Source organism: Passer domesticus, chromosome 22 (genome assembly GCF_036417665.1).
Source record: "Passer domesticus isolate bPasDom1 chromosome 22, bPasDom1.hap1, whole genome shotgun sequence".
Classification (NCBI taxonomy): Eukaryota; Metazoa; Chordata; class Aves; order Passeriformes; family Passeridae; genus Passer; species Passer domesticus.
Genome location: NC_087495.1, coordinates 5,276,859 through 5,288,022, shown reverse-complemented (window position 1 = coordinate 5,288,022; position 11,164 = coordinate 5,276,859).

The following is an 11,164-nucleotide window of genomic DNA, read 5'->3' as shown; positions in this document are numbered from 1 at the left end:
ACCTCAGGGGAAGGATTCCTCTCACTTTGGGGAAAGGATCCTCCTCACCTTCGGGAGAGGATCCTCCTCACCTCAGGAAAGGATCCCCCATCACTTTGGGGAAAGGATCCCCATCACCTTGGGGAAAAGATTCTGCTCACTTTGGGGAAAGGATCCTCCTCACCTCAGGGAAAGGATGCTCCATCACCTTGGGGAAAGGATCCCACTCACCTCAGGGGAAGGATCCCTCTCACTTCGGGGAAAGGATCCTTCTCACTTTGGAGAAATATTCCCCATCACCTTCAGGAAACTAACCAAGATCATGACCCTCAGCAGGACAAGATACAGGGAATTACTTACACAAACCAGCAAATTCTGTGATGCAGCCTAAACTTTTAATCTTATTTTTTATTAATAAGCCTTATATTTTAATTATAAATGTAAGTTTTAATAGTAATACTAATTTTTAATAACTACTCTTACTTTTTAAAAATAACCCTTATCTTTAAAATAATAACCCTTATTTTGAAATAATGGCCCTTATTTTTTAACAATTGGAGTGTTTTTAGTAATAGATCAAGTCTGTTTTTAGGAGTGTTTAGCCTGATGATGTCCCTTTAAGCCAGGGCCACTCTGAAGTCCAACTCTTTATTTCTCTCTCTCCATATTCTTTGACATTCAAAAGAGTAAAAAAACCCTCTATGATGAATAGAGTTTTTTTGACATTTTATTAAGAGTTTGCCCATTACGTTGATTTGATTACTTTCAGTTTAATTACCCTAATTAGCCATCAAGATATAATTTAGCATTGCTGTCACATTGGGCCACAGGTGATATTGCCAGGAAAAGACTCAAGGGCACGACAGAAGCAGTTCTGAAATAGAAATCACATTAAGGGGAGCTGGCTTGATCAAATGCCTCTGCCCCTCCTCGGAGGCTCAGGCAGAGCTTGTGGGAATAAAATTGGGACTGGAGCCTCCAACAGAGCCTGGTCCAGGCTGCAAAAATCATTACCCATCATCTGACTTTGCTGCATGACTGAGTGGGCTGGAAGTTGCTCCCAGCCACGTTTTGCCCTGTAGATACAGAGAATGCGAGGATGGCATTGTCCTCCATCCATCATTTCCAGCTGGAAAAGGCTGGTTTGGATAAGGATCCCCTGTGCTCCCTGATGTACACGGATGGTTTAGGGGATGCTGTGCTTGGCCAAAAAGGCAATGAAATGTTGTTTTGTTGACTTTAGGTGAGGAAAACACAGCCAATTTTACATCGTGTATCAAGCTTAAATCAATTTAGGTTCTTAACTTTGAAGCTTGAAGGAATAAGAGGAGCAACATCTAAGGAGCAGAGTGGAAAAAGAGAACATTTCTCTGTGCCCTGGTGTGATCCCTGAGAATGTGAGTGTTTAAACCTGTTGTTGTAAGAGGTGGAACCAGCAATGCCTCTTAAAGACTTACAGGCTCTTCTCAAGCCCCCAGACAATTTGCTGTGTGTCCTGTGGGGTAGATAAGACCAGCTCCTTTCCTAAAAGGGTCATAAAAACACAGGGGAGGAGGGATAAATTGTGGGGATGTCTACCTAAACATTAAATATTAAGTCTGCTACACATTCATTAAATAGTAACCCTACTACAAGAGCTCCTCGGGATGTCTCTGATTACCGATGAATTTTTAAAGGGAGGTGGGTGGGGAGGGAGTAAATACAGAAAAAGTTTGCAAAGTTTGTTTTTCCTGCTTTGCAGAGCAGAAGGTGCACAAACACATCTGCAACAGCGCTTCTCAGAGTCAGGGCTGAGAAATCTTGCATTCTTTCTTTTAAAGGCTCTCAGTTCCTGCAGTGTAACAAGTCCCTTCTCTTATGGATGTTAAATGCCACGTGTAGCTATGGCTGAGGCTGAGAAACCAGCATTTTGGGGTTGAAAATTTGGCTTAAAAGAAGGATGACCTTCCTTTGACAGAAAGGAGCATAACGGAGTGGTGTATTAAAAATATAAAAAAAATCTTTGACTTATGTGATGACTGTTTTTCACTCTGAGCTGGAGAGCAGACACCAAATTCTGCTCTCTTTAGGCTGGTGTGAGCAATGCCAGATTCTGCTCTCTTTAAGCTGGTGTGAACATTCAGGCTGGGGAATGAAGATGTTTGTCCCAAATGATCCAGGCTGGGTGCCCTCCCCACTGAAGCCAGAGGAGCTTGGCTGGTGTCTGAAGCCACAGGATGAAATTTCATCCGGAGGCATCTTTAGTTCCACGCCCTCAGTCTGTTGGGAGAGCTGGGCTGCTGGGAGAAAGAAGGTCCCCTCTGAGCCTCCTTCTCTCAGGACTTAAAATCCTATTATAGAATGTGTTAGACAGCTCTTCAGTCAAACTTTTCTGCTCACCAGGGAATCACAACCTCCTGGGTGCATGAAGGTGTGTGGGCACAGAAAGCCAAGGTGATCTCTCTATGTACTGGACTATTTTAATCTCTGCTCACCCAATAACAATGATAACAAAAAGAATTGTAGACATCCTCCTTAAGGAGCAGGATTAAAATGCACTTGAGCGAGATTACAAGAAAAGAGTGGTTGTTCCATTAGAAAAAGGAATAATCAGGAATAATCCCTTTGTTTATGTTCTGGAGATTAAAGCAGTGACAGCAGAAAGCACCCAGAGGTCACCACACACAGACTTTGCTGTCTCAGTGGCTGGCTGGGCTGTGGCTCTGGGATTCAGCTGTGCAGTTGCAGAATTTAATCTGTTCTCCTTGAGCTGGGAATTCTGCAGTAGCTCTGTGTGAAGCAGGGAAGTGGCTCTGCCTATTCCACAGTAACAAAGGTTGTGCTTGACCAGGACTAAAAATCTGTGGGGTGAATGAAGGAGGTTCCCCTGTGATGTCCATGATGCTCCTTTAGGATGGTCACGCACCTGCCTTCCCCTCTGAGGTTGCATCTCTGATACAAAGGCTCAAAGGTAGAAATTTCCAGCTGAAATGACAGAATTATGAGGTTGGAAAAGGCTTCCAAGATCATCAAATCCAACCTGTGACCAATCACCACCTTGTCATCCAGACCAGAGCTCTGAGTCCATGTCCAGTCATTAAGTTGGTGTTTAAGAGAGCTCTCAAACATGTGGGTGGAAGGTGGCCCAGGCTGGAGAAGTTTTATCCTGGTTATTTTATAATCTGACCCAGTCAGTCAGGATCTGGCTGATTATTACAAAATTCACCCCCTGTAATCTTGTCCTTTCCTGCTCTGAGTTATTCCACTGGAATTTCCCAGCCCGGCTTTGCAGTCCAGGATTTTCTGGATGGAAAGTGCTGAAATCAGGAGCAGTTGGGCCATGTGTGACTGGGGACCAAAACCAACCTCTGGGTATCCAAACACTCCAACATCCCAGACTTCCCACCCTCATAACTGGGCTGATTTTCCATCTGGCTCAGCACCTCTGTGGCCAGTGGGGGACAGTGGAACGGGTTTGTTTGAACAAATTCCTCAATGTGCCAAGGGAGGAGCATTCCAAAGGAATAGCTGTGCCCTCTGCTTCTGCTCTTCCCAGTGCAAAGTGACAAAGTCATCACATTTCTGGTGTGATGTGTGATTTTCCATGTTTATTTAGCATAGAAGCATTTGAGGCTGAGGACAGTGATGAGTTTCGTGGGCTGAGCTTCAGAAGGGACTCCCAGCACTGCCAAAACTTGGAATAACCATGAGGGATAAAAATGGGAAGCTGTTAATGTTGCCAGCTAAAATAAAACACTATTAACCAGCCCACTTTATCCCTCCTCTGTTAATATTGAAGCTTTCTGCCCTTATTTCCCCTCATTCCTTCCCTGCTTTCCAAACAAACAGGGATAAGGGGATGTTGTTAAGGGATAACTTGTTTGGTTCTGCTGTTTCCAAGTCATCTGGGCCTGTAGTAAGTTTATCAAGCAGCCATGGCAACATCAATCACCCAGAAAAATAGCACAGAGTGAAATGACTTTTCAAAATGTCGTTGGTATAATTATCATCTTGGCCATTACATTAAATGCCACCATTTATAACTGTTATGTTTAAGTATGCAAACAGTAATTAACTTGGTAATGAACTGAGGACCCCTGTGCCTCTCTTCCCTCAGCTAATTTGCATGTTAATTATCATTAGCAACCAGGGAAACAAGTTATAAACAGCTTAATTAGCAGCTTAATCATTTTTACAAGAAAACGTGCTGCACTTTGATACACGAGCAAGAGTTGGATTAATGAAGTCAGACGAGGGAGTTCTCCCTGTGCTGGTCCTGCTGCAGTGCTGGGCTTGTTTTGGGGTTGTTTTGGGCAATTTGGGGCCCCCAATGTGCCCTTACACACCCCTGTGCACACTTAGGCTCTGGGCACCCTTGCACAAGGCTCTCTCAGCCTTCCTGATTGGCATCTACTTAAGAAATCCAGAACTTCCTAATAAAAACTAATTTACTTTAGTTTTACCCCTATTTTGTTTCCTTTTTGGCAGAAATTTTCTGTTGGTTTAATGGAAAATTTAAATATCGTTTTGATTATTTAGATATAATTTGATTATTTGGTTGTATATTTTTTTATGTTCATTTGTTTTTTTTTTTTTTAGGTGGTTATACGTCCATGCCCCAACTACACTATAAATAATAATTATATTATTTAAATTATAATATAAATAATAGTCAGCTCATACGCATCTCAAATAATTTTTTTTTCTTTTTAAGGTTTTTTTAAAATCACACTCAAAAGTTAAACAGAGAGCTGGAATTGGGTCTTAAGGACATAATAATTAAAGGAAGATAAGAAGGAGAAATGCAAGCTGTGCTTATAGGTGGTGCTGCCCACTCTGTCTGATGGCAGGTGCACTGACCTATTTGGATTTAGGAGATTTTTCCAAGGTCCTGGATGGGTAAAATCTCCACATGAGGCTCACCCTGTTCTTATCCCTTGGATAAATTGTCATTCTGGGAATTATCCCACGTTACCCTGCCAAGAGCGCTTCTCACTGGATCAGGAGTCAATAATCTGAGGGAAAGCAGCAGGAATTTTGTCCTAAGATGGGAACACATTATCCGAGGAGCTTGTGGGATCTGTCACCAGGAATTTTGGGAACGGGTCAGATAAACATCTGCAGGAGAGGGTATGGATATCCAGCAGGGCGGACCTGGAGCCTGGAAGCCGTTCCTGGGATGAGGCTGCAGAGCATCCCTGCCGTTCCACCGGCACATTTTGGCATCCCACAAAACCCGCAGCTCCCACCCCAAATCAGGCCTGAATTCCGCATTCCAGGGATTATCCACAGCGAGATGAAGATCCCCGCGGTCATACAGAAATAGGGGTTTGTGCCCAAATCCTGCTGCAGAGGTGGCACAGCCGCGATTGTCACCCCGGTCCCGCAGTGCCACCCCTGCCGTGCCGGGGTCTCGCCAGCAGGGGAGGCCAGCGCACCGCCGGAAAGGGCAGCAATTCCCCTTTGGGAATCGGCCCCAAATTATTATTATTTATTTTTATTTTTTATTAACACAGAAGCAAGAAGCTGCCGCTGCCGTGTGGGTTCAGCGCAAGGAACTCGCCCCAAAAGGCTGCTTGCAGAATCCTGACTTTTCTATCCAGAATGAGGGAGTTAATTTTGGGCGCTCAAATGCCTTAAATGTCTTTGCTTCTTCCTTTTTTATTTATTTATTTTTTTCCCCCGCAGACAGAAATACTTTGATTTTTGACATTTGAATTTACCTGCTGGCACATCACTGGCCTTTATTAATTCAAGAAATTTAATAAAGAGATTACACCATCTGTAAGGATGGGTGAAAATCTGAAAGTTCCCAGCTCAGGCAGGCAGAGAGTGGCAATGAAGGGTACAGTGAAAAACTGCAGTCCTCGGAGGTTAATGTGTAATTTTAGCAAAGAAAAGACACTGAATGCTGAAAGGGGAAGGAATTGTTGCATGAGGCATGGCTGGAGTGCTCCAGGCAGCTCCAGAGCCCTGCATGGCTCGGGAAGGGGGCAAAGGGGGTGATTTACAGCAGCTCAGGGGCAGCCCCGTGTGTTTTATCTGCTCTGCCACTGCCCCCATAATTTCCTAGCGAGGGGCACTGCCCCTGGAATGGCAGCCAGCAAAGACAGAGCTTCCTGTGCTATGTTCCATAAATTCTTTATCAGCTCTGTAATCAGAGAGCGTGGCTGGATGTTGATTTTGTTACGGTACCTGGAGCGAATCTCTATATGTTAATTTAAAGCCATAAAACTACAGCTTAGGGTTTCGGCGTCCTAATTGAAACTTCCTCTTCTTGGAGGCATTCATTCTGCTGCAGAGGAATCATAATCATCAAAAAGAAAGGGAGATGCAGATAAAATGAGAGGGCATTGTTCCCAGGAGCCATAAATGCCAGGGAAACTCTGGCACTCAGTGCCCAGCTCAAGGATCCCCACTGGACTTTTTGTTGGATTTTGCCAACAGTGTAGTAGAGGATCCATGAGATTTGTGGTTCAGAAATGTGGGGTTTGGTATTTTTCTCCTGGAGAAATCCCTCCTTTGCACTTCCACTGCCTGGGGAGCACCAGAGCTGGGCACAGCCAGGCCCAAGTCGTGGTTGTGTCATTTCATTCTCCTGTTGATATTTGGCTCTTCTGCTGTGGAAACGCTCACCAAAAGCAGAATATTTGTTCTCAAAGTGTTGAAACAAGTCCAGGCAGTCACTGACAGCTGCAGCTCATGTCCTGAAAATCTCCCATCCCTCAACCAAGAGTGGGATGGGAGCATCACCCCAAGGGAAGGGCACTGAGGGTGGGTGGTGGGTCCAGGGCAGGCACTGGGCTCCCTCCTGTTGTTCTGTTATTTCCTCAAGCTCAAGGTGGAAGTTCTGCTCTTCTGCACCCTCCAACCTCAGGGCTATGTGTCCAAAAATCCCATTAAAGCCCAGGCAGGGTGTGGGACCTCGTGCTTGGAAGCGAAGCAGGAAGGATAAGACAGCAGCAGCTGCCAGACTGGGAGCCAAGGGCTGGAGCAGATCAAAGGCAGAACTAAATTATAGATTGATAGATGCCTTTAGTTTATAAGTTATTAAGCACCAGGTAACAGGTTAGATTAATATTGTGCCTGGAGGTTTCTTTTTTGCTTCTTTTTTTCCTCCCTTTCTTTCTCCTTTTTTAAAAATTGGAGAAAACAAAATATTTTTCTAATTAAGTAAATCTACAGTGCTTGCTAATGGGGCCCGTCTGTGTGCTTGTCAGGGCACAGGGAGAGCTGGAATAATGATTTTATTTTTTCATTAAATAGAATTATAGGCAGTTACTCAAAGCAACTGTGAGTCTAATTGAAAGAAAACCATTTCTTCTTAATTTACTTTCACGGTTCTGGATGATAAAAGAGTGCGTTCGCTGGAAAATTAAATAAAAAACACAACATGAGGAAGCTTGAAATAATGCTGCTCAGGCACAGGTGGGAAGAGGCAGCACAGCAGTTTTCCTGCTTGTTATTAGTGCAGATACCAGAGCTTCCTCTTACACCCAAAAAGTGCATTTTTGCTTCCTAAGCTTTCCTTTCAACTTCCCATTTCCATTTCCAGGACATCCCTTTGCTTTCCAGTTTCCCATCCACTGTGTAAGCTCAGCCTGTTTGCAGGGTTAGATTTTTCCTCTCCCCACCTCCATGGCAGCAGTTTTTGCCTGTATCCCTGAGATTCCTGGCCAGTTCAGGAACTGGGATCACTGGGATAACTGGGATCACTGGGATAACTAGAATCACTGGGATCAGCAGGCATGGCTGGGATGTTAGCAGGGGGTGTGGGGAACAGCCCAGGACAGGGCAGGGCTGTGCTGCCCAAGCCCTGAAATCACCACGTGTGAATCTGGGAGAAGCCAGGTAGGGAATTCAGCTTGGAGAGGGAATTGGAGCCACTCCAGGAGTTATTCCAGGGGCAGAGCAGGAGGTGGGTCTGTGAAAGGATGAGTTCCAGGGTGTAAAGAACATCTAAGAGGGGCCTTGGGGCTGGGAACTGCAACGGGGCTCTGCAAACAGGTGAAGCCCAGGAATTCCTCCTTCTCCTTCTCCTTCTTTCTCCTTCTCCTTCTCCTTCTCCTTCTCCTTCTCCTTCTCCTTCTCCTTCTCCTTCTCCTTCTCCTTCTCCTTCTCCTTCTCCTTCTCCTTCTCCTTCTCCTTCTCCTTCTCCTTCTCCTTCTCCTTCTCCTTCTCCTTCTCCTTCTCCTTCTCCTTCTCCTTCTCCTTCTCCTTCTCCTTCTCCTTTCCTCAGCTCCTAGCCCAGCTTTGGGCTCCAAGGGCACCTGGGATTTCTCAGAATCTCATGGCTTGCTCGGATTTCTGTTCTCTCAGTGGCCAGGAAAAGTTTTTCTCTGCCTTCCTCAGCCTTGAGTGGCCACAGAAACCTCCAGGCTCGTGGGGAGTCGCCCAGCCCGGGCACGGGAGGGGTTAAATAAATGGGAACTGATGAATTCCATGGTGAGGGTCTCTCCCTGGCCCTGGTGCCACATCTGGCAGGGTCACAGCAGCAGGAGGAGAGGGTCTGTTTCCACTAACCAGTTCTGCTACTTCTTACACTAAGTACTTCCTAAAGCAGGCCTGGGATAAGGTTTCACCGGGGCTGCCGTTAGATTTACGGGGATCCCATTTGCTCCAGCCCTTGGATTCACTCAGGCCGGGACAAGATTAAAACCAACCCTTCAATTTCCTTTTTTTTTTCTTTAGGAAATGAACTGTGGCTTTTCTGCTAATGAAAGTGCAGAGACACTGAACTCATTCAGGCTCTCTGCTGGCTCTGGGTGTGTTTGATGTGTCTTCAAGGTGCACCTGAAGGGAACAAGAAGTTAAGGCAACTCTTGGCAATTAGCACTGACCATTATTTTCTGCCTTTTATCAATGCCTGTGCATATAAGGAAGCCAGAGCAACACTTGGGAGCTGTCACTTTGGGAAATGTTTAGTCTTTTCTGTTTGAAAATAGGATAAAGAAAATGTTATTCCATGTAACAAAGCTCAGTATCCAGATGCCTCCTGCATCTTCCTGTGAGGCTGAAAAATCTGTTTCATTCCAGTTTCATCTTCGTGCTGGTCATACAAAACTCAAGAAGTAATTTCAAAAGAAAATTGGAATCTGCTCTTCTTCTCCTCCTGAAATATTTCTAAGGAATGGTGTTTGTAATCGAGAAGAGCTTTTCCTTACAAACTCTTCTGCTGCTGATGCCATGAGGCTTTCCAAGGGAAAGACCTTCCCTGTGATCAGCTGTGTCTTGGATCAGGATGATTCACAGCAATGGGACAAGATATTTATTTTTTTCCCACCAGCAGATTTAGCTGGGAATTTTCTGACAAAAAGGGTTTTCATTGCTAAGTGCTGGTTCAGCCAAAATTATTTTTCTTCCATTTCATTCCCAGAAAACACTGCCTCCATTGTTTCCCTCTGCTGCTGGAGGATCTGGGCCTCTGGGATCAATGGTTCCAGTGCTGTCCCTGCACAAGCATTTTCCTCCCCTTGGAAAATATGAAGCCTTCCAGGTAGTCTGGAGAACTGGACACCATAAAAATCCCCATGGAGGCAAAGGAGCTGGGATTTTGAGATCCAGCTGAACCCTGGCTTGAGTCTGATTTGCAGAGGACTTGCCAAAAGTTGGGTTTGGGGTTTTTTTTGTTTGTTTATTTTTCCTCAGTATCTGAAAGGATGGGGTCAGGTAAAGAAAATCCCCAGTCAATGGGCTCACTGTGCTTTAGTGATAATTAAAACTGGGAGGAATCACCAGGCCCTTGGAATTAGGTGGTTTTTTTAGGTTTGGGAGCACACTTCCAGTCCAGAGGAGCTAAAATGAAGAGATGCTGCTGAATCTCCCATTTTATTAATGTGGAGGCTCCCCTGGTTCTGAACATCCCAGGGAAGTGCTCTGAGGAATAACCAAAGTCCTGGGAACTGCCTGATAAATGCTTCTTTCAAAAGAAAGATTTTTTTCCCTCCAAACTCTTTAATACCTTCCTAATCTGAAGGACAATTTTTCTCCTCTATAATCACTATATTAAAATTTAATACAGAGTATTAATATAACATACTTAATGGCAACCTGAATATTATTCTGGACATATCTGCACTCCAAAAGCTCTGGGAGCTTGAACAGGAGAGGATTTAACTCTTCCCAGGCTCATGGGGGTAGCAAAGCTGTTTTTGTTGCTGCCATACAGAGCAGTGCTGGGAATTTTGTTGGCAGGTGGCAAAAACAGCAAGCAGGGAATTTGCCCTCTTATTTTGTCTGCTGGGGTCGTTTCTGTTCTGGAAAATGTTCCTTCTGAGCCCATATTTGTAGGGAATTTCGATGAGAGAGAGGGTGCAGCTGTTGTGGAGGCTGTTACTGAGGTGTCTGTGTTCAGTCATGGCAGGGTGGAGGATGGAGAAGTTTGGACATCCCTAAAAAGAAATAACTGAGGAATAGAAAAGGAAATTTTACTGTCCCACACAGCAGCGTGGCTGTTACCTGTCCCCACAGCCCCTGGGCTGTGGCTGGGGGAGCGGGGGCTCCATGCAGGACTCTTAAAGTGTGGGAAAAAGAAGCACTTTCCCACCTTTCTCCTCGTGCCCTTTCTCCCTGTGCTTCTCCAGGCAGCACATTCTCCAGATCTTGTGCTTTGCTCTTCCTGGAGATGGCCCAGCCTCACCAAGGAGCCTTAAAAAGGGAATCAGCCCCCAGTTGATGAGATTGGCTTCAACTGACAAATTACTGCTGAAAGATTGTTTTAAAATTTGGGGGTTTGAAGGTTTGTATTTCTAATGTTCAACCTGTGGTGCACAACTTGCTGTAAAGGAAAATTCAATTAACTTCTAAACACAGCCAGGCAAAAGCTCTGGCTTGATGCAAAGTGCTGAAAGTCAGGACAAAAAAAATCTGTGTGGCTGACAAAGCCATAAAACCTCAGATCCACTTAGAGGAGAGAACATGGGAAACAAATATTTCCATGCAGGTTTGGTTCTGTGGGTCCCTTTTTGCAGGAGTGGCTTTGTGAGGGGCTAAAAATGGTGAGAGCCAGGGCTTTTTTTACAGCCTGTTTTAACAGAGTCACAAGGTATTCTCACCTGGAAAGAAGTCTGTGCTGAGGTGGAGGGAGGGGGGAAAGAAATTGGAAAAAGAAAATAAAGCAGCAGGCAGTGGGTGGCAAAAGGGAGCGGGGGACACAGCGGTGAGTGTGAGGGATGACTTGGAAAGGAGAGGGATGCTATTGAGGAAC